The 23,202-nt window shown below is 48.4% G+C and overlaps 1 protein-coding gene across 5 annotated transcripts in view; it reads right to left on the bottom strand.

Annotated features, from left to right (window-relative positions):
- LOC127576597 (gastrula zinc finger protein XlCGF71.1-like) overlaps positions 1-6,096 on the bottom strand; it is a 12,073-nt gene extending 5,977 nt beyond the window's left edge. Inside the window, exons 1-2 of one of the 5 annotated variants that reach the window (XM_052027173.1) lie at positions 6,023-6,096; positions 1,615-1,760 (exon numbers count right to left, since the gene is read on the bottom strand). The gene's annotated coding sequence lies outside the window, so the exon portion shown is untranslated. Of the gene's footprint in view, positions 1-328; positions 816-1,614; positions 1,761-5,482; positions 5,531-5,984; positions 6,003-6,022 lie in introns of those variants that run through there. The other 4 variants (XM_052027174.1, XM_052027172.1, XM_052027175.1 and 1 more) reach the window with 4 other exon arrangements.
- Positions 6,097-23,202: the final 17,106 nt, after the last annotated feature.

Here is a 23,202-nt window from a genome sequence, read left to right as displayed (position 1 = left end):
CTCACGACCTACCTTGTTATGACCTTGCACCTTATTGTCTGCCTGCACTGCACTTCCTCTGTACCTGTGACACTTTACTCTGTATTCTGTTATTGTTTTTACCCTGTACTACCTCAATGCACTGTGTAAAAAATTGATCTGTACGAACAGTATGCAAGACAAGTTTTTCACTGTACCTCAGCACAAGTGACAATAAATAACCAATACCAATTCAAAGGAGACAAAGATAATTGGTTGATTGGCACTGGATCCACCATCCTGCATCATAATTCCCTCCCAGGTGACCCACTCACTGTAAGATGAACAACAGTTATGTGCAACAACGTACCCTGAGCTCGACCACCAGCAGCCGCAGATTCCCCTTCAGGTTACAACTCCTCCTCATCTGGAAATATATCTGCACCGGCTTCAAGTGCTGGAACCTTGCACCCAGCCTCATTGCGGGAGTGCCTTCCCCAGAAAGACTGCAGCGATTACTGAAGGAGGCTCACCGCTAATACCTTGGCATGCTCAGTCCAGGATGGACCAAACGTGTCAGCATTGCGAACGAGGCCATGTCCCTGGAGTGAAGGAGACTGACAGGTGACATAATGGAGGTTATATAAAATTGTGAGTGGCATAGGTAGGGTGGCCAGTGGCTGCTTCCCATGGTTGGGGTGTTGAAAACTACAGGTGAGAAGGGGGAGCTTTAAAGGGGATGTGAGGGGGTAATTCTTTCACACAAAGAGTGTTTGGTATCTGGAATGAGCTGCCAGAGGAGGTGGTAGAGGCAGGAACAGTAACAACACTTAAGAGACATTCTGGACAGGTACTTGAATGAGCAAAGCATAGAGGGGTATGGAATTGATGCAGGCAATAACAAAATGATGAGGGGTATAGACAGAGTTAATGCGAATAGGCTCTTTCCACCTAGATTAGGAGAGGTAAGTACAAGAGGACATGGCTTTAAGGTGAAAGGTTTAGGGGGAACATTAGGGGGAACTTCTTCCCTCAAAGAGTGGTGGGAGTGTGGAACGGGCTGCCATCTGACGTGGTAACGGTGGTGGAGGCTGATACGATAGGATCTTTCAAGAGACTGTTAGATCAGTATATGGAGCTGAGTAAAATAGAGGGCTTATGCGTAAGCCTAGTAATTTGTAGGGTCGGGACATGTTCGGCACAGCTTTGTGGGCCGAAGGGCCTGAATTGTGCTGTAATTGTTCTACGTTCTATGTAAGTGCGGGCTCACTCTTAAGTTTTAAGAATAAATTGGATCGATACATGGACAGGAGAGGTCTGGAGGGTTATGGACTGGGTGCAGGTCAACGGGACTAGCAGAATAACGTTTCGGCACAGACTAGAAGGGCTGAATGGCCTGTTTTCTGTGCTGTAGTGTTCTATGGTTCTAAGTGGGATTAGTATGGACAGGCATGATAGTCGGCATAGACCCGCTGGGCCGAAGGGCCAGTTTCTGTGCCGCCCAGCTAAATGAGTCTAAAATAGATGAATATAAATTGACAGAAGAAATAGAGGGGCAATGGAAAGTGTTCTTCACCCGGAGGAGAGTAGGGGGTCTGGAACTCACTGCCTGAAACGGCCGTCAATGCAGAAAAATCCTTTACACTTAAACCGTACTTGAATGTGCACCTGAAGGATCCCAAGCCGAGAAGTGGGATGGAGGTGACCGCTCTCTTTCCGACCGGAACGAACACAATGGGCCAAACGATCTCGTTCCCCGTCACAAATTTTCTGATTTAAGACATCTTCCCCTTTCTGATACCCTGTGAAAGAAATTTACACAAGACATCACTGAGTACGGGATAGAAATCTGGTTCCGGTGATTGTCGATTCAGCCGTCAGCAGTAAGTCAGTTGGTAGCACTCTCCTCTCTGCTTCACAGGGCTGAAGCTTTAAATTTCAACCCCAGAGACTTGAGCACAAGCATGGAGCCTGACGCTCCAGCGCAGTGCCGACGGGAAGCTGAATAGTTGTGGAGCCAGGATTACCCACTTGACCTCCATGTCAAGTTCAGCTCCAATTGAATTAAACAGAAAATCAAGTCTCAGGTCTCGTTTCAGGCCAGGCTGGTTCAACACTCTATAGTTTGGCACCACTGCACGGGTGATTCGGTATTGGTTTATTATTGTCACTTGTACCAAGGTACAGTGAAAAACTTGACTTGCGTACCCATCGTACAGGTCAATTCATTACACAGTGCAGTTACATTGAGTTAGTACAGAGTGCATTGAGGTAGTACAGGTAAAAACAATAACAGTACAAAGTGTCACAGCTACGGAGAATGTGCAGTGCAGGTAGACAATAAGGTGCAAGGTCACAACAAGGTAGATCGTGAGGTCAGAGTCCATCTCATTGTACAAGGGAACCGTTCAATAGTCTTATCACTGTGGGGTAGAAGCTGTCCTCTCAGGAGAATGAGTCGGCCATTTAAGACTGTTGGCCGGATAAAATAAAGCACTTTGTACGCTTGATTTACCAGCAAGCCCCATTTATTTATTCTCTTTGGTACTGGAATTGGTTTATTATTGTCACTTGTACTGAGGTACAGTGAAAAACGTGTCTTGCATACCAATTGCACAGGTCAATTCATTACACAGTGCAGTTACATTGAGTTAGTACAGAGTGCATTGAGGTAGTGCAGGTAAAAACAATAACAGTACAGAGTAAAGTGTCACAGCTACAGAGAAAGTGCAGTGCAATAAGGTGCAAGGTCACAACAAGGTAGATCGTGCGGTCATAGTCCATCTCATCGTATAAGGGAACCGTTCAATAGTCTTATCACCGTGGGGTAGAAGCTGTCCTTGAGCCTGGTGGTACGTGCCCTCAGGCTCCTGTATTGGAGCTAATGGAACCGGTCAGATCCTGGGTCGACGCCGGCGAAATTGTCAGGGAGATCCCAGCAGATGCAGAGAGTGGATGAGTTTGATTCGGGGCTTGGGAGAGGGGAGAAAAGGAACGTTCCTCGGGGTTTAGCATGGGGCTGAACATTTTTAAAAAAATCAGACGGAGCCCACTCATGTTGGGTCAGGTGGATGCAGGCTTATGTTCCCGGGAACTTGACCAACAGCATGTTTGAATTGTCATCCTTCATGGCGATGGTCACTCCCGTTCGGTCGAATTTGGATTGGCCGCGTCAGGTTTTAATCTCAACTTCAAGTGCATAATACTAATCTATCCGGAGTGTCATCTTTGTCAAGAGTTCTTAAACTAAGGATCTGGTCTTTCAGCTGGACACAGAAGTTCCAGCTGAAAGGCTTGCGCATCTCCGCATCACTGGTCAATATTTACCCTGTGGTCAACATCACTAAAAATATTTATGGGTCGTGAATACTTTTTTATCGAAGTGGAAATGTGGAGGTCGTTTAGGGAGTACTTGCATGGGGTTCCGGATAGGTTTGTCCCATTGAGGCAGGGTAAGGACGGTAGAGTGAAGGAACTGTGGTTGACGAGAGATGTAGAATATCTTATCAAGAGGAAGAAAGAAGCTTACCTGAGATTTAGAAAGCATGGATCAGACACGGCTCTGGAGAGTTACAAGGTAGCCAGGAGGGAGCTTAAGAATGGACTTAGGAGAGCTAGAAGGGGGCATGAGAAGTCCTTGGCGAGTAGGATCAAGGAAAACCCCAAGGCGTTTGACATGTATGTGAAGAATAGAAGGATGACTAGAGTGAGGGTAGGACCGATCAGGGATAAAGGAGGAAACATGTGCCTGGAGTCAGCGAGGCAGGGGAGGTCCTTAATGAATACTTTGCTTCAGTATTCACCAGAGAGAGAGAGAGACCTTGACGTTTGTGAGGATGGCGTACGACAGGCTGATATGCTAGGGCTTGTCGATGTGAGGAAAGAGGATGTGTTGGAACTTCTGAAAAATATTAGGATAGATAAGTCACTGGAGCCAGATGGGATATATCCAAGGATATTACGGGAAGTGAGGGAAGAGATTGCTGCACCTTTGTAAATGATTTTTGTGTCCTCACTGGCCACAGGAGTAGTGCCAGATGATTGGAAGGTGGCAAATGTTGTTCCTTTGTTTAAGGAGGGAGAAGGGATAATCCTGGGAATTACAGACCTGTGAGTCTTACCTCAGTGGTGGGCAAATTACGGGAGAAGATTCTTAGAGACAGGAGTTATGGGCATTTGGAGAAGCATAGGCTGATTAGGGACAGTCAGCATGGCTTTGTGAGGGGCAGGTTGTGCCTCACGAGCCTGATTGAATTCTTTGAGGATGTGACAAAGCACATTGATGAAGGTAGAGCAGTGGACGTAGTGTACATGGGTTTTAGTAAGGCGTTTGATATGGTTCCTCATGGAAGGCTCATTCAGAAAGTCAGGAGGCATGGGATCCAGGGAAACTTGGCTGTGTGGCTTCAGAATTGGCCCACCCATAGAAGACAAGAGGGCGGTGGTAGATGAAGCGTATTCTGCCTGGAGGTCAGTGACCAGTGGTGTTCTGCAAGGATCTGTTCTGGGACCCCTGCTCTTTGTGATTTTTATAAAATAATTGGATGAGGATGTGGAAGGGTGGGTTAGTAAGTTGGCAGATGATACAAAGGTTGGTGGTATTGTGGAGAGTGTAGAAGGTTGCTGTAGATTACAACAGGATATTGATAGAATGCAGACCTGGGCTGAGAAGTGGCAGATGGAGCTCAACCCAGAAAAATTCGGGAGATCAAATTTGAAGGCAGAATACAAGGTTAATGGCAGGACTCTTAGCAGAGTGGAGGAACAGAAGGATCTTGGGGTCCACGTCCATAGATCCCTCAAGGTTGCCCCGCAGGTCGATAGGGTTGTTAAGAAGGCGTATGGTGTGTTGGCCTTCATTAGTTGGGGTATTGAGTTCAAGAGCTGCGAGGTAATGTTGCAGCTCTATAAAATTCTGGTTAGACCACACTTGGAGTATTGTGTTCAGTTCTGGTCACCTCATTATAGGAAAGATGTGGAAGCTTTAGAGAGGGTGCAGAGGAGATGTACCAGGATGCTGCCTGCATTGGAGAGCATATCTTATGAGGATAGGTTGAGTGAGCCTGGGCTTTTCTCTTTGGAGAAGAGGAGGATGAGGGGTGACTTGATAGAGGTGTAAAAGATGCTAAGAAGCATAGATCGAGCGGACAGTCAGAGACTTCTTCCCAGGGCGACAATGGCTAACACAAGGGGACGTACTTTTAAGGTGATTGGAGGAAGATATAAGGGGGATATCAGAGGTAAGGTTTTTTTACACAGAGAGTGGTGGGTGCGTGGAACACATGCCGGCAGAGTTTGTGGAGGCAGCTACGTTTGTGACATTCAAGAGACTCTTAGATAGCCACATGAATGATAGAGGAATGGGGGGCGATGTGGGAGGGAAAGGTTAGATAGATCTCAGAGTAGGATAAAATGTCCATACAATATTGTGGGCCGAAGGGCCTGTACTGTGCTGTAACATTCAATATTCTATGTTCCTGTTGTGTGTAGATTTATTGGAAACTTTCCTCCGTTGCTACTATACCCAGAATTGAAAACTTCTCAGCCGACAGCCAAACAATCCAGGTCGACTTGAGACGCAGTCGGAAGGAAGTTCCGGAGATATGGCGTCTGTGCACCGCCAGAAGCCGTCCGGCCCCAGAAAGTGCCCTATCGGTGCCCGGGGAAGGAGCGCGCATGCGCCGGCCGCCGGAGAGCGGCGGCGTGGGCATGCGCGGTGCGGGCCGCGGGGAGGGGCAGGTCCGGGAGGGACGGGGCTGGGACACCGCGGGCTGAAGGTCCCGCCCCGCGTCCGGGGGGGGGGGGACCCCGCACCTCGGCCGGCGGGCAGGAGGGGGGGGCAGAGGCAGGCGCCGCGGGGTTAACCCTACACCCCAGGCCGGGCCCGAGGGTCAGCCCCCCCCCCGGCTGCAGGAGGATCGGTGCGGGCTCCAGAAAACCCCGCGGTGGGACAGTGCCCGGCCCTTCCCTCCCACCAACCACCCCCCCCCCCCTGCCCCGGGCTCCCTCCGGCCGCGCCCCCTCACCCGGACCCGGGGACCCCGGGGGTTTCCCCGCTTCTCACCGTCCGTCTGGTCGCCAGCCGGGCCCAGGATGCTCTGCGAAGGGGCTGGCGCATGCGCGTTGTTGGGACACCCCCCCCCCACCACCGAACGGGGTGGGGGGGGGGGGGACAGTTGTGCGCGGCGCGGGGAGTTGTGGGTAGGGTGGCTGCTGCTCTTGGTATTAGTATTGGTTTATTATTGTCACTTGTACCGAGGTACAGTGAAAAACTTGTCTTGCATAGCGTTCGTACAGGTCAATTCATTACACAGTGCAGTTACATTGAGTTAGTACAGAGTGCATTGAGGTAGTACAGGTAAAAACAATAACAGTACAGAGTAAAGTGTCACAGCTACAGAGAAAGTGCAGTGCAATAAGGTGCAAGGTCACAACAAGGTAGATCGTGAGGTCAGAGTCCATCTCATCGTATAAGGGAACCGTTCAATCGTCTTTTCACAGCAGGGTAGAAGCTGTCCTTAAGTCTGGTGGTACGTGCCCTCAGGCTCCTGCATCTTCTACCTGATGGAAGAGGCTAGAAGAGAGAATGTCCCGGGTGGGTGGGGTCTCTGATTATGCTGGCTGCTTCACCAAGGCAGCGAGAGGTACAGACGGAGTCCAAGGAAGGGAGGCTGGTGTCCGTGACGCGCTGGGCTGCGTCCACAGCTCTCTGCGGTTTCTTGCGGTCCTGGGCAGAGCAGTTGCCGTACCAAGCCGTGATGCATCTCTTGGTTCCGGAAACAGTCCCCAGACGGCAAAGGGGACCCGTGGTTAGAATGGGAGGCTTAACTCAGGTTCCTTGGTGGGAAACTGGAAAATCCCCGGGTGCAGAGGGAGGGGGAAACTTTTTTTATTCCAAAATAAACTTTATTCATCATAAAAAAACACTTTATATACAACAATAAAACAGTACAAACCTTTACATTTGTGTACGGATCAATCATTAGTGCTACCTTTTTATATAAAAACCACAGCACTGATGCCACTCGTATGGGTCCCTGGGGTGCTACCCCAATCCTGTATTTACAATATTTAAGGGGCTTTCTCGCCTGACCCTGCCCCTCCCTGTCCAGTGGCAGAAGAACCCTAAACTGTAGAGGGAGGGGGAAACTCTTGTCGCCACAGCAATTAATGCATTCTGGCTGTAAGAAACACTTTTGAAGGATTCAGTCATCTCATAAACCTGCAGCGACTTCACACCAGGGGAGAACCGACACTGGGTGATATACTTGGCTTTCTGAGCTGTTGGTGCACCAGCGAGTCCCCGCTGGGGTGAGGCCTTTCATTTGCTCCGAATGTGGGAAGGGATTCATGCTCATCCATCTCACTAAGGCGCCAGCAAGTTGATTAGTTCATTCAGAAGGCACACGGGATACTTGCTTTTATTAGCTGGGGCATGGAATGAGCAGACACTGTATCTCGGTACATGTTAAAATAATAAACCAATTTATAATCTGCTTCGAGTGCCTTTTCAGCTAGTGCATTCAGTACCACAAAAACTCCCTGTGTTGATATTTTGTCCGGTCCCACCTCTGGATTCTGTCCCAGTCGCCTGAAATCCCCATCCTCTGGTTACCGAGTCTTCTGTCACTGGGGACTGCTTCTCCTTATTTACCCATCCACGAGCATGAACACCTCCACCAATCTCCCCTTCACCATCCCAGCTGTGAGGAGAAAGTCCCAGCTCCTCCAGTCCCTCCCCATAACTGAGGTCCCTCATCTCTGACACCATCCTGGTAAATCTGCTCTGGGGCCTTTCCAGGGCCTTGGCATCCTCCCTGACTTGGGGCAGTCGGATACGGTCCTCATTTATAGTGGGATAGGAAAGCAAGGGAGAGATGCCCACGTTAAATTTCTAATAAAACTTATTTTGTTACAAATGGGAAACTGGCGCAGTCCTGATGTCAATATTATGAAAAAAAATAAAGAGACACTAGGAGACGTGAAAAGAAAATCAGAAGGAGACTAGATCGTTGAGTGTTCAACCGTTTAATCTTTAGGCAAGGATGACGAGACTGGGGCCGTCTTCACTGGAGTGGAGAAGGCTGAGGGATGATCTGATGGAGGACCTTTGGATTGTGAAAGGGTTTGACATCGTGAAAGTAGAGATGTTTCCACTTGTGGAAGAGACGACCCCCAAAGGCCGTGAATCGAAGAGAGACATTAATAAATCCAGTGGGAAATTCGGAGAAACTTGCCCAGTGAGGGGTGAGAGTGTGGAACTTTCTCCCACGGGGAGTGGTCAGGGTGGTTTTATTTTATGGTTTGCTTCTGTCCAGGAAATCTTCTATAACTGGTAATTGGTTTATTATTGTCATGTGTCCCGAAATACAATGAAAAACTTTGTTTTGCATGCCATCCATACAGATCATTTTATCACATCGAGGTAATAGAAGGGAAAAGCAGTTACAGAATGCAGAATAAAGTGTTACAGTTACAGAGAAAGTGCAGTGCAGGCAGACAATGAGGTGCAAGTCAATGACGAGGTAGATTTTGAGGTCAAGAGTCCATCTTATCGTACAAGAGGTCAGTTCAATAGTCTTATAACAGCGGGATAGAAGCTGCTCTTTTCTAATCCTGTTGCAAAGACGGGTGAAACAGGAAAGGAAATGGCTGGCACTCTTTTCTCTGCAATGGAGGGATATTCTGCTGGAGGTCTTTTAGATTGTCAAAGTTTACACGTAGGGAGGATGTTTCCACTCGTGGGAGACTCGACCCCCGATGACCGTGAATAAGAGAGAATCACGAATGATGAACAACACAGATGCATTTCCACTAATGCAGACACAAACACAATGTTTCTATTCGGAAGGAAGATCAGAAACACAGGTCGTCTGTATAAGATAGTCACCAAGAAATCAAGAAGGGAATGTGGAATAAACTTTTTGATGCACGGTCTGGTGAGGATGTTGGGTTCGACTCTATGGATTGGTGCAATAGATTGTAAGAGGCGGCTGGATAAGCATAAGAGGGAGAGGAAACATCAGGTGACGCTGATAGACTGAGATGAGCAAAGACGGGAGGAGGTACCAGTGAAACATGAAACCCTGTCATAAGCAGTTTGAGCCGAATGGTTTGTTTGTGTTCCGGATATCCTCTCTAATGATATGTGCATTGTCTGAAGAAAGGATATGAAATTTGGATTTTAAAGTTTATTTATACAGCGTGGTAACAGGCCCTTCCGGCCTAACGAGTCCGCGCCGCCAATTTTAAACCCACGTTAACCTACCCGTACGTCTTTAGAATGTGGGAGGAAACCGGAGCACTCGGAGGAAACCCACGCAGACACACGGGGAGAACGGACAAACTCCTTACAGACAGCGGCGGGAATCGAACGAGTATAATAGCGTCGCGCTGACCGTATTTTATCAGATAGGGGCCCTGTTTGAAGGTTGGGGAAATTGTTACCACTAGATTGTTGCCACCAGTATCAACGGGGAAACAACGCTACGTTAGTTACGTTGGTGGGACGAATTAAGAAAACGAGATATTTTTGAACGGCAGGAAACCTAGGCTCTGCCTCCCTCTCTCTTGTGTTTCCTCTTTCTGTCAACCCTCCTCACGCCCTCTTTCTTTCTCTCTCTCTCTCTCTCTCTCCCTCATCCCTTCTCTATCAACACGGATCTGGAGACTGACGGCGAACCGCTGATCTCAATGAGATCAATGGCCGCCTCCCTACCCACAAGCCACAGCGCTCCAGAAACCACCCTATCCGCCTCATCGCCGCTGGCGCGCATGCGCCGATGGCCGGGGCTTGAGCAGCGGGAGGTGCATCCCCGGGTGCAGAGGCCGGGACTCAGCCGGGTGCAGCGGCCGGCCTGCAGTATTCCTGCAGCTTGCATAGATCCCCCCCCCCCCCCACCCCGCCCGGGTGCTGCTCCTCGGACCCGGCCTCGGTTGTGATCCCCGCCCTGCGGTCCGTTCTGCCGCCGTCCCCATGGAAACGACTCCCGGCTGCGCCAGTAACGCGCATGCGCGCACGCTTGGTTGGTGGGGGACTCCTGGCTTGTTTATTGTAGCAGCGATACAGCACTTGCTGCACCGTCCTGATTCAGGGTCGGGAAGCCCGCCGTGCAAACAGTTTTAATTTAAGTGGCTACATTTGCAGTCTCAGACGGATGACTGTCATAGAACTGAAAAGTTAAATGTGGTTCTCTGATTCAGGAACAGCATCTTCCCCTCCGCCATCAGATTTCTGAACGGTCCGTGAACCCATGAACACGACCTCGTTATTCCTTTTTTATGCACTATTTTGTAATTTATAGTAATCTTGTGTCTTTGCACTGTACTGCCGCCGCAAAAGAACGAATTTCACGACACGTAAGTCAATGATTAAAAAAAACCTGATTTGCCTTATTTTTCCATTCTCCATGAGACTGCGTGGGTTTCCTCCGGGTGCTCCGGTTTCCTCCCACATTCCAAAAGACGTGCCGGTTGATAGGTTAATTCGCCCTATAAATTACCCCTGAGAATGGAAATGAGTGGTAGAATCTGGGGGGCATTGACAAGAATGCAGGGAGAATTTAAAAAGGGCCTCTTTCTGTGATGTATCTCTGTATGACAATGGGTTTTGGATTATTTGAATCAGAATTAGATTTATTGTCACTGACTTATATGACGTGAAATTTGTTGTTTTTGTGGCAGCAGTAAAGACATAAAATTATTATAAATTACAAAAATAAATAAATAGTGCAAAAGAAAAAGGAATAAGGTGGTAGCGTTCATGGATTGTTCAGAAATCTGATGGCTCCTGTACCTCCTCCCCGATGGTAGTAACGGGAAGAGGCCATGTTCTGGATGGTGAGGGTCCTTCGTGATGGATGCCGCCTTCTTGAGGCACCGCCTGTTGATGTCCTCGATGGCGGGGAGGGTTATGCCCATGATGGAGCTGGCTGGGTCTACAACCCTCTGCAGCCTCTTGTGATCCTGGGCATTGGTAGCTCCATACCAGGTGGTGATGCAACCAGTCAGAATGCTCTCCACTGTACATCTATAGAAACTTGTAAGAGTATTTGGTGACATACCATATCTCCCGAAACTCCTGACGTAGAACCGCTGGAGTGCCTTCTTTGTAGTTGCATCAATGTGTTGGGAAACAGGATAGATCATCCGAGATGTTGATGCCCAGGAATGTGAAGCTGTTTACCCCTTCCCCCACTAACCCCTCAGTGAGGACTTTGCTCTGTTTCAGTTCATGCTAATATGTTATCTCCAACCCCGGGAACCATGCTCCGTGTGATACGTCTTCAAATGTGTGTTGAAACTCTAGATTTACAGATTCTGAAGGTCTTACAGCACCAAAACCGCGCAGGTCACTTCCTGAGCCGACCATCACTGAGGGCAATTCACAGTGGCCATTAACTTATTGACCTGCGGCTCTTTGGAATGTGGGAGGAAACCTGAGAACTCAGAGGAAACCCACGGGGTCACAGGGGGGACGTGCAAACTCCACACAGACAGCCCCCGAGGTCAGGATTGAAGGCTGGTCGCTGGAGTCCTGTACATCAATTGGAACATGATTAGATTTGCACGTTAGAAAAACTATAAATGCCTGCTAATAAGAGTTGATATCTTCCAGTTCCTATGTCCCTCCCATAATGGGAGAAATTTTTTTTAAAAATCATACCCAATCCATCTACGATCTCTCTGGGAGGCCCTGGGATGCGGAATGTCAGCTCCGTGAGACCTGTCTGGTGTATGTTCTCTTCACCATCTCGGTGCGTTCTCTTTGGTGATAGTAATGGCTTGAATTTTCTTATAGACCTTCCATTTCTGCTGCATTCACTGCAGTGTAGACAAATGCATCTGTTTAATGTCCCACCCCATCCCTTCTATTTTCTACCATTATGTCTCTTGTCTTTGTCTAGAGGTCTTCCCCGGGTTACGCAGGGTTCCATTCCTGTCAACTGTTCATCACCCGAACACTTCGCAAGTCGGAAGCGCGGCGCACGTCAGGAGATGCCTGCAAGCCCCGCAGCAGCCGGCAAATCCATCCCGCCGGTCTCCCAGACATTCGTTGGTGTGTACGGGCTGGACCTAAGGCGGGCGTTCCTGAGCTCTGGAGGACCCGTGTTGGACTCACGGTTACTTTCCTGCTCCGTTCCTTCACAGGGAAAAAATATCTCTTCATGTTTTAAATACCTTTTTCTAACTTACTCCCATAATTTAGCTTCCATTTTCCTTATAACATAGGAGGCCATTGGCCCCATCCAGTTCTACATGCTCACAGAGCAATCCCACTTCCCCTCTACTTTTGACTGCAACTCATTCTCCCCAAATCCTCATCGATCTTCCTCTTCTATCTCTTTCATTTGTTCATTTGATGCTGCTTCCTTCAAGTCCCAGGGTGTATGGTCCGTTTATGAATCCTGAGACAAAATGAGACAGTGGCATCCAAGGAGACGGAATAATAGAACAGGACAGCACAGAACAGGCCCTTCGGCCCACAATGTTGTGCCGACATAGCTAATCCCTAATCCCTAATGCAGATATAGCTAATAGGCAACGCATTCCAGGCATGCACCACTCTCTGAGTTAAAAAACGTACCCCTCACCTTTGTTCCGAACCTACCCCTTCTCACTTTAAATGCGTGCCCTCTGGTATTGGGTCGCTCAATAATGGGAAAAAAGATATTGGAAAAAAGATAAGATTCATAAACAAAGGTGCATCCAGTTACAGTCAAATTGGTGTTACGGACTCAGTGAAAGTCCCCTTAAAATAGAGTGTGTGTGTGTGTATGTGTGTGTGGGGCGTGCTTACGTCAATAGAAGATAAAGGACACAATGACGTTGTTGAAGAGGTCAGAAGGAGAAGGAGAGAGAGAGAAAAGGGAGAGAGACACCAGCCTGCTTGTTTTCTCTATCGATGGATGAGAAACAATAACTGTGTTTGCCACTGAAATCCATGCATGGAAGTTGGAAGTAATCCGGTGGAGTTCACTTTGTTGCTGACCTGTAGAGGGAAACAGGTATTTGTGTGTGGACGACCACGGTTCGGATGCTTTTCGGGGTGAGGAAGTCACTACCGAGTAAACACTGGAGTGTCGTTTGGGTTCCATCGTGGAACATTTGGATTTCGTATGTACTCTCTCTATGCTTCTCTACGCCTACGTCTTATCTTCAGACAACGGTGGTTGTTGAAGAAGCCCTTGCTCATGTTTCACCTTATGGCTTGCGGAACTGAACTTTAAGAACCATTCCGGAACTGGGAGTTTTGGACTTTGTCACACACACACACACGACGAGTTTAGTTTTGGGGTTAACGTTCAAGGTTTAACATTTTTTGAATTCTAACATACTAACATTTTTACTTTTATTTTACGTATTATCATAAGTAGTGATTAATAAAATAGTTTTTAACACTGAATTATGCTCAGTGTGTTTCTTTTGTTGCTGGTTCGTGACACTGGGCAATTGTCCAGGATTTAAATCCATTGCCAGAACAATTACAAGAAAAAAAGGGAATATATTTATTTGGAACAACAAACAAGCTGGAGGAACACAGCGGATCAGACAGCAGCTGTGGAGGGAAATGGACAGTCGACGTTTCGGGCCGAGAGCCTTCATCTGGACCCGAAAGGTCGACTGCCCATTTCCCTCCACAGCTGCTGCCTGACCCGCTGAGTTCCTCCAGCTTCTTGTTTGCTCCAGATTCCAGCATCAGCAGTCTCTTGTGTCTCCCCTTTAAGTTGCATTCGATAATATAATGAAACGATCCAAAACACTTAACACGGAGTATCATACTAATGTTAGAGATTTGGAACCAATCCATAGAAAGGGATACGATAGCTAATGTAAACCTCGGTTTGGAAGAGACAGAAAGAGAATTGGAAGGGGGGAATTCTCGATGCTGGATGCCAAGACAGGAGTAGCACAGAGATCCGCATCAGAAATAGAAAAAGGAGAAGGCTATACGACGCATTTTCCTTCATTATCGCGGTGAATGACAGTACAACAAATCTGGAGATCGGAGGCCGAGGCTTGGGCTTTTTAACCGTTGTCGCCATGGCCGCCGACCTTAACCAGAAACCCTCGCGGCAGAGAAAGTGCCCTATCAAGTGTTGAAGGAGCCGAGGGCGCAGGCGCGCAGCGAGCCCGGCCGCCAGAGACACGTGATCTTGGGCGGCAGGTTGGAGCGGAGCCCAGGGCGCGGGTTGAATCAACACCGGGGTCCGGTCCCTGGACTGGGGAACGATCCCCGTCCGGGGGCGAGTGGGTCCGGGCCCTTACACCCTCCGCACCCGGGGATTTTTGCTTTAATGAGACTGACAATACTAGAAACCCTCAGCAGGTCCGGCAGCGTTTGTGGAAAGACACAGGGGGAATGTCTCGGGTCCGAGACCAGGAAAGTTATTTTTAAGTTGCAGAGAGGTTGGGGGGGGGGGGGGGGGGCGGTGGTTGGATGGGACGAAGCGAGGCCAGGGTTACCCGTGGTGATAAACTGTTTGCCAAACCATCTGGTGGATCGATTAACGAGGAGGTTGGGAGAGAGACAAAACAAAGGGGCAAGTTAAAACCGTGAACTGCAGGTCGGAGCTGCTGTTGAAACCCGAGACCCCACAGCCTCCCACCGACAGCAGAGACGTTCCCTTTGTCCCGTCCCTCCCTCGCCCACGCTCGCTGCAGCCTAAAACCCAACTCGTCGTCGGTGGGACACAAAGAGACTGGAATCTGGAGCCAAACCAAACAAAAAACCTGCTGGAGGAACTCGGCCGGTCAGGCAGCATCCGTGGAGAAAAGCAGACTGCCTGGCCTGCTGAGTTCCTCCAGCATCATAATATTTTTCATCTAGATTCCAGCGTCTGCAGTCCTTTGTTTCTCTAGAGAGAAGATAAGTCAGTATATGGGGGTGAGACAGTGTGATAGGTGGAACCAGTCTATAAGATTTCTTTATTAGTCACACGTACATCAAAACACACAGTGAAATGCATCTTTTGCGTAGAGTGTTCTGGGGGGCAGCCCGCAAGTGTCGCCACGCTTCCGGCACCAACACAGCATTGCCCACAACTTCCCAACCCGGACGTCTTTGGAATGTGGGAGGAATTGAACCTGGGTCGCTGGCGCTGTAAAGCATTACGCTTACTGCTGCACTGCCGTACCTGAGGGGGATATGATGGGCAGGTGGACCGGGGGTGGGAGAGAGCCTCCACCATCCTGTATCTGCCCTCCCGGTCACTCGTATGTACCTCCTTTTTTTTCCAATCTTTTTATTAGTTTTCAAATTAATACAGGTTGATATATAGCATCAATATTTGTACATGTAATACAAAGAGATCAGGGTAACAGTCATAGCATATATAATCATAAAGAACAATAAAATATAAAAAAAATCTGTAGATCCAACGATCTCTTAGTAAATGAATATAATATAAAAGAAAGGAAAGAAAAAGACATATTTAAAAAAAACAACTCAATAAAAAAATTATAAACAATATAAGCTAAACAAAAAAAAACTTTTCAAAAGAAAAACAAACAACAAAAAAAGGGTAAAAATCTGGGCTAAAATTTCTCAGTAGAAACAGAGCAATATTATGTCGTCAAGTCCGTTCCTCCAAGTTGGAAAGTTATTGAAGGAGGATCGTATGTACCTTCTATCCTCCCTCTCTGTGCTCAGTCCTGATGCAGGGTCTCGGCATCTCCTATCCCTTTCCCTCCACAGATGCTGCCTGGACCCGCTGAGTTCTCACGGTTTTGTTTTGCTCCAACTGGTGCCCTGACCAGCTGCATCTCTGCCTGGTACGGTAACTGTAACATCTCTGACCCTAAGTCTTTGCGGAGAATTGCGAGTACAGCTGGAAAAGATCATTGGAGCACCTCTTCCCTCCATCCTGGATATCTACACCACACGATGCACACGCAAGGTCTGCAGAATCATAGATGACCCCTCTCATCCCTCCCGCGACCTATTTGTCCCACTGCCGTCTGGCAAGATGTACCGCAGCATTCGGGCCAGAACTACCAGACCGTACAACAGTTTTTTTCCCCCCAGGCTGTCAGGCTTCTGAATACCCTGGAGACAGTTTCATACAAATGCCGCGTCAAAAGCCCTGGTTTGCACAACGGCCTATACGAACTTTGGCTGCTGCTGAGCATGTTTATACATTTAGTGCAACGCACTGAGTTCTGGATTTTCTTCGTCCAACTCAGTTTTGCACAAACCCTGCACTAATTTTGTATCCTGTATATACCGTTTTTTGCAGTACTTCCACTTGCAAAATTTTTTTTGTCGGCGTTTATTGTACGTCCTCTGTTCTATGTATGTCCTCTGTTGTGTGAGCCTGTTCCTCCATGTGTTTTACAGCATATGGGTAAATGACAATAAAGTGTAACTTGAACTTGAACTTGTCTCCTTTCCCAGTTCTGACGAAGGTCTCTCCACCTGAAACATTCACTGTTCGCCTCTACTGATGCCGCCCGAGTCTATTTAGCATTTTCTGGGGTTTTTTTTTTCATTCCAGTGCCTAAAGTCCCTTTTTAAGGTTCTTGCTTGTCCCACCAACCAAGCCCAGGATGCGCTCCGGACGGCGCCCGCATTCTTTGCAGGAATCCCTGTTGGTCGCACGGATTGCTGACCAGTCAGAACTCCAGACCCTGTGGCTATCCAAGTCCAGGCAGATGATGCGTACATTTGAGACTGAGACCAAAAATACTCCCAGGGATAAAGAATTTCTTATACTGTGATTACCAGAGCCACGTTACAGCATTTTAATGTGTAGAGAAACAAAACAAAAACAATCGGGTATGACTTCTGTTCTTTTGCAAATCACCTTCACCCTTTCCTCTGGTTCTTGACCGTTCCGCCCAGAGGAACACGTTCTCCTCCTGTAACCCTGTTTAGACACGCAACAGCAGCACACAAAACGCTGGAGGAGCTCAGCGGGTCGGGCGGCATCTATGGAGGGAAATTGACAGTCGATGTTTCAGGTTGAGACCCTTCACCAGGACTGGAAAGGAAGAGGGCGGAAGCCGGAATAAGAAGCGGTGGGAGGAGCGGGGGGGGGGGGGGTCACGAAGTGAGTCCAGGTGAGAGGGAGAAGGTGGGGAAGTGGGAATGATGTGAAAAAACTGGGAGGTGATAGCTGAGTGGCTGAGCAAGATGGAATCTGATAGGACAGGGCAGAAGACTGTGGAGTAGTAGGGAACCAAAGGGTGGGTGGTGGGCAGGGCGGGGGAGGGGAAAAGAGAAGCGGGTAAAGAGGGCCAGGGGGGATAAGGGAAAACCAAAAGGGGGGGGGGGGGGAGAGAACGAGTGGATTTCCAGTATATGCAGTCTGTCTTGTGTAGACACATAATAGCACCTGTATCAGATTTCCTCTCAGCCTCCTCTGTTCCGAGGAGAATTATTCCACTTCTCCCGTCTACTCCAAGTAACTAAGGTCCTTCTTCTCCGGAAGCATTTTGGGACCCTGGGGATAAACACCCGACTGGGTGCCTGCATTGAAAGAGTTGAGGTTTGAGACACTTTTGAAAGGTGTCACCGAGGTACCGGGGAAGGGGGGGGGGGGGGGGGGTTACATGGTTTAGAGAGGTTCTGAGGGATTCCTTTTCGCCCAGAGGGTGATTGGAATCTGGAATGCACTTCCTGAACGGTTGTCGGAAGAGGGTACTGTTGTGCCAGAGTTAAGCAGGATTGTTCGCAGATCTGATAGAAATTTAAGCCTTGCACACACAATGCTGCGCATAACACACTTTATTGGTGAGTTACATCAAGCGGTACTTATCTCGGGAAGCGCGCCTGAGCCTGTTTAACTGCAGGGCCCCGTTCCAATTGGTCCACAGCATCATTTATTTTATTCCAAGATAAATTTTATTCATCATAAAAAACAAACTATATGCAACAATAAAACAGTCAAACCTTTACATTCGTGTACAGAACAATCATTAGTGTTACCTTCTTACATAAAAAACACAGCACCGATGCCGCTCGTGTGGCTCCCTGGGGTGCTATCCCAATCCCGTATTTACAATATTTAAGGGGCTTCCGCGCCTGACCCCGCCCCTCCCTCTCCAGTGGCAGAAGGACCCTAAACTCTAGTCCTTCCCCACACAGCGTCAGTCGCGACCTAACCTGTGGTGAGCCCAAATCCGAGAGACCTCACCACCAGTGTGCTCACTCTGTTATACCCTGGTCACTTCTCTCCGCCCCTACCTGGGTCCATCCTTTGACCAGGTCGACCCATCACATGACCATCGCCTCGGGCACTGCAGGCTCATGTCTGCAGAGACGAATCCTCGGTTACCTAGCACCCAGGTCACCCTCCCCCCGCACACACACACACACACACACACACATTTGATCTCAGCAATTGTTCCTTGTGCTCTCTGGCCAACATTTCAGGATTCTTCCTGCAGGTATGCTTACAACTTTTAAGAAGTGTCTAGTCAAGCACTTAAATCATTGAAGGCTATGGTCTAAGTGCTGATCAATAATATTAGTATAGAAAGGTACTTGACCACCAGGGACATACTCCCTGAAAGTGGCAGCACATGTTGATAAGGTGGTAAAGAAGGCGTATGGCATGCTCGCCTTTATTAGTCAAGGCATCAAGCTCAGGAGTCAGGAGGTCATGTTGCGGTTTTATAAAACTCTGGTTGGGCCACATCTGGATTATTGCATTTAGTTCTGGTCACCCCATTATAGGAAGGATGTGGAGGCTTTGGAGAAGTTGCAGGAGAGGTTTACCAGGATGCTGCCTTGATCAGAGGGCATGTGCTTTGAGGAGAGTTTGGACAAACTTGGGTTGTTTTCTCTGGAGCAGCGGAGGCAGAGGGGAGACCTGATAGAAGTTTATAAGATTATGAGAGGCATAGATAGAATAGACAGCTGGTATCTTTCTCCCAGGGTCAAAATGTCTAATACCAGAGGGCATGCATTTAAGGTGAGAGGAGATGTGTGGGGCAAGTTTGTTTTTACACAGAAAGTGGAGGGTGCCTGGAGTGCACTGCCAGGGTGGTAATGGAGGCAAATGCGATGGAGACATCTAAGGGGCTCTTAGATAGGCACATGAATATGCAGAGAATGGAGGGATATGGACGTTATGTAGGCAGAAGGGACTAGTTTAGTTGGGCATTTAATTAGTTTGGTACAACATCGTGCACTGAAGGGCCTGTTTTTGTTCTATGGTGAGATTACGGGCCTGTTTCTGTGTTCTGTCAGCATATGACACAGCGGCATTGATCGATGAGGTTTGATTTTTGTCGTCACCTCTCTGGATTGAAAGCCCAGACCTTCTGACAGAAACAAGAATGTAACCCAACTAACCCACAGCTCCTCATGGAGACTAAATTTATCTCTTCTGGATTGCTGTCCTGTACCCGTTAATGACTTTTTTTTTAAAAACTCCTCTTACAGGGTAGAATAAGCAGAGGATTTATGCACGGGAATCTCAAACTCAACATCACATCAGATCTGCAGTGTCAGTCAGTTCAGCAGCAGTCGAATGTCATCGAGCTTGGAATATGGAAGAGGAGATGCTTGTCTGTTTTATTCTAAGAGATTACAAACCAAAGTGTGACCAGTACGGCAGAGAGACTCACACACGCCTGAACTTGTGTGTTCAAGAGCACTGACTGTGGAAGGAGCTTCACCTAGTTTCACAGACAGATGAATAGCACACCCGCCATTGCAGGGAGAAACCAAACGTGGGGTGCGTTTTGAGGTTTTGATGAACAACCTGGATCCTTGTAAATTTTCAAGTCTCTGAAGGAGTTAGCCGTTATTTCCCTGATAAAATTGATATCAGTGTGGATTCTTGATCCATCGAAAAGAAATAATTCCCCATTCATCTGGAAACTTGTCCGTCTGCTTAATGTCTGGAATGAAGTCCGCTGTTTTATGCTGTTGTTGAAACAGCACTGATCCCATGCCCTGTGAACACACCAGTACATCCTCACGGGAGATCAGGCGTTCAGCGTGGGAGGGATTGACCATGTCATCTGACCTGATGAGGCACCAGCAGGTTCTTGCCAGAGAGGAATTATTCATCTGCTCAATGAGCGGGAGGGGATTCACTCGGTCATCAGGCCTGCTGAGACACCAGGGGATTTGACCCGGAGGGAGGCCGTTCACCTGCTCTGACTGTGGGAAGGGATTCACTCGGTCCTCCAACCTGATAGCACACCAGCGAGTTCACACCGGGGAGAGGCTATTCACCTGCTCCGAATGCGGGAAGGGATTCACTCAGTCATCCAGTCTGCAGACACACCAATGGGTTCACACCGGGGAGAGGCCGTTCACCTGCTCCGAATGTGGGAAGTGGTTCATTCACTCATCAAACCTGGTGACCCACCAGTGCGTTCACACCAGGGAGCGGCCGTTCTCCTGCACTGAGTGTGGGAAGGGGTTCACACACTCATCAAGCCTGGTAACACATCAGCAAGTTCATGATGGGGAGAGGCCGCTCACCTGCTCTACCTGTTGGGAGGGGATTCACTCAGTCATCCCACCTGCTGACCCGCCAGCGAGTCCACACCGGGGAGAGGCCGTTCACCTGCTCCGCGTGTGGGAAGGGATTCAGTCAGTCATCCAGCCTAATCACACACCAGCGGGTTCACAGTGGAGCAAAGGTTTAGATATGATGGATGGTGAACTGTGGCACCCACTGAAACACCAGTGAGTTCACAGGGGACGGCCAGCGTTGGGTTCTGCAGTTCCTGCTGCCGCTCACCCCCCCCCCCCCCCACCCCTACCCAGGACTGAACCCTGGGCAGTGAGCACGGCTGGGGTTTGTTCTGCTGGTGTTGGGAATTGGGCTGATGTTTAATTTTCTGAATCCATAACTAATATATCAGTTCTGTTTTAAACTCTGTGTCTCAGACCCTTAATATCCCTACAATACACACAATGTACAGTAGAAAGAGGCCATTCAGTCCAGCTTGTCCCTGCCAGTGGCTCTGCTCCACACCAGCCTCCTCCCCTCTCACCCTGTTGGAATGTTCTTGTGTTTCCTGTTCCTCTGTGTGTTCACTCAGCTGCCCATTAAATGCATCTCTTCTGTTCTCCTCGGTTCCCCGCTTGCAGTGACGGGTTCCACACTGTCCCTGCTCTGTGGTGAAGAGGTTTCCCCTGAATTTCCTGCAGGATCTTCTGCAGACTGAAGGACAAGACGAGAGCTCACTGGCGTCTTGTCCCAGACATTCTTCGTCCATCGCTTCTCTGGGACCAGGGGAGAACGTAGTGGGTTTTTAAACTCTTTCATCTATGTATTTGGGCACAGGCCATTCAACCCAATGGTTCCATGCAAGCTTTCAGGGCCATTCCCTTGTGACCAATTCTCTCCCTGATGCCCTTTAGTCTCCTTTTTGTAAAATGTCAACAAAACAAAAGAGCTGGTCATTGATTTCAGGAAAGGGGGTGGTGTACATGCACCTGTCTACATGAATGGTGCTGAGGTCGAGAGGGTTGAGAGCTTCGAGTTCCTGGGAGTGAACATCACCAACAGCCTGTCCTGGTCAAATCATGTAGATGCCACAGCCAAGAAAGCTCACCAGCACCTCTACTTCCTCAGGAGGCTAAAGAAATTTGGTTTGTCCCCTTTGACTCTCACCAACTTTTACAGATGCACCATAGAAAGCATCCTATCTGGATGCATCATGGCTTGGTACGGCAACTGCTCTGACCAGGACCGCAAGAAACTGCAGAGAATTGTGGACACAGCCCAGCACATCACAGACACCAGCCTCCCCTCCTTGGACTCTCCTTACCTCTCGCTGCCTTGGTGAAGCAGCCAGTATAATCAAAGACCCCACCCACTTGGGACATTCTCTCTTCTCTCATCTTCCATTGGGTAGAAGATACAGGTGCCTGAGGGCACATACCACAAGGACAGCTTCTACCCCACTGTGATAAGACTATTGAACGGTTCCCTTATACGATGAGATGGACTCTGACCTCACGATCTACCTTGTTGTGACCTTGCACCTTATTGCACTGCACTTTCTCTGTAGCTGTGACACTTCACTCTGTACTGTTATTGTTTTTACCTGTACTACATCGATGAACTCTGTACTAACTCAGTATAACTGCACTGTGTAACGAATTGATCTGTACGATCAGTATGCAAGACAAGCTTTTCACTGTACCTCAGTACAAGTGACAATAATAAACCAATACCAATGTCTGATGCCACATAGATACAACAGGGGAAATTTACAGCAGCTGCTAAAACTAACAAACATCATCTTTAGAATGGATGGTGGGGGTGGGGGGGGGCACTTCAGAGCCATACAGTCAGAGGGAGAACACTTCTCACTGACTCGGTGAAGCAGCCAGCATAATCAAAGACCCCACTCACCCCAGACATTCTCCCTTCTCCCATCGGGCAAAAGATACGAAAGCCTGAAAGCACATATCACCAGGCTCAAGGACAGCTTCTATCCCACTGTTGTAAGGTATTGGACGGACATCTTGTACAATAAGATGCTCTTGACCTTACAATCTACCTCGTTGTGGCCTTCCCAAATTGTCTGCCTGCACTGCACTTTCTCTGTAGCTGTAACACTTTATTCTGCATTCTGTTATTGTTTTCCCTTGTACTACCTCAATGATGAAGTGATCTGTATGGATAGCAATGCAAAACGAAGTTTTTCACTGCACCTCCATGCATGTGACTATAATAAACCAAAAATAACATAAGAAATAGGAGCAGGAGTTGGCCATCTGGCCCGTTGAACCTGCTCCGCCATTCAATAAGATCACGGCTGATCTGGCCGTGGACTCAGCTCCACCTACCTGCCTTATCCCCATAACCCTTAATTCCCCTACTGTGCAAAAATCCATCTGTGTCTTGTATATATTTAATGAGGGAGCCTTCACTGCCTCCCTGGGCAGCGAATTCCACAGATTCACTACTCTCTGGGAAAAAGCAGTTTCTCCTCATCTGCGTCCTAAATCTGCTCCCCTGAATCTTGAGGCTACGTCCCCTAGTTCTAGTCTCACCTACCAGTGGAAACAACTTTCCTGCCTCTATCTTATCTATCCCTTTCATAATTTTATATGTTTCTATTGGATCCCCTCTCACTCTTCTGAATTCCAGCTGACTCAACCTTTCCTCATGGACTAACCCCCCTCATCCCCGAAAAGCAACCACACTTTCTGGGGCAGTGAATCCCAAACATTTATACAGTGTCTTTGCACAGTGCCTCTGTACAGCAAAATTTCTCTACATCTCAGTTTTAAATGACCAACTGCTTGGTTCATGACTCTGT

Source organism: Pristis pectinata, chromosome 12 (assembly GCF_009764475.1).
Source record: "Pristis pectinata isolate sPriPec2 chromosome 12, sPriPec2.1.pri, whole genome shotgun sequence".
NCBI lineage: Eukaryota > Metazoa > Chordata > Chondrichthyes > Rhinopristiformes > Pristidae > Pristis > Pristis pectinata.
Note: the sequence above shows the minus strand (reverse complement) of the source record. Positions and strands in the feature narration are given on the sequence as shown.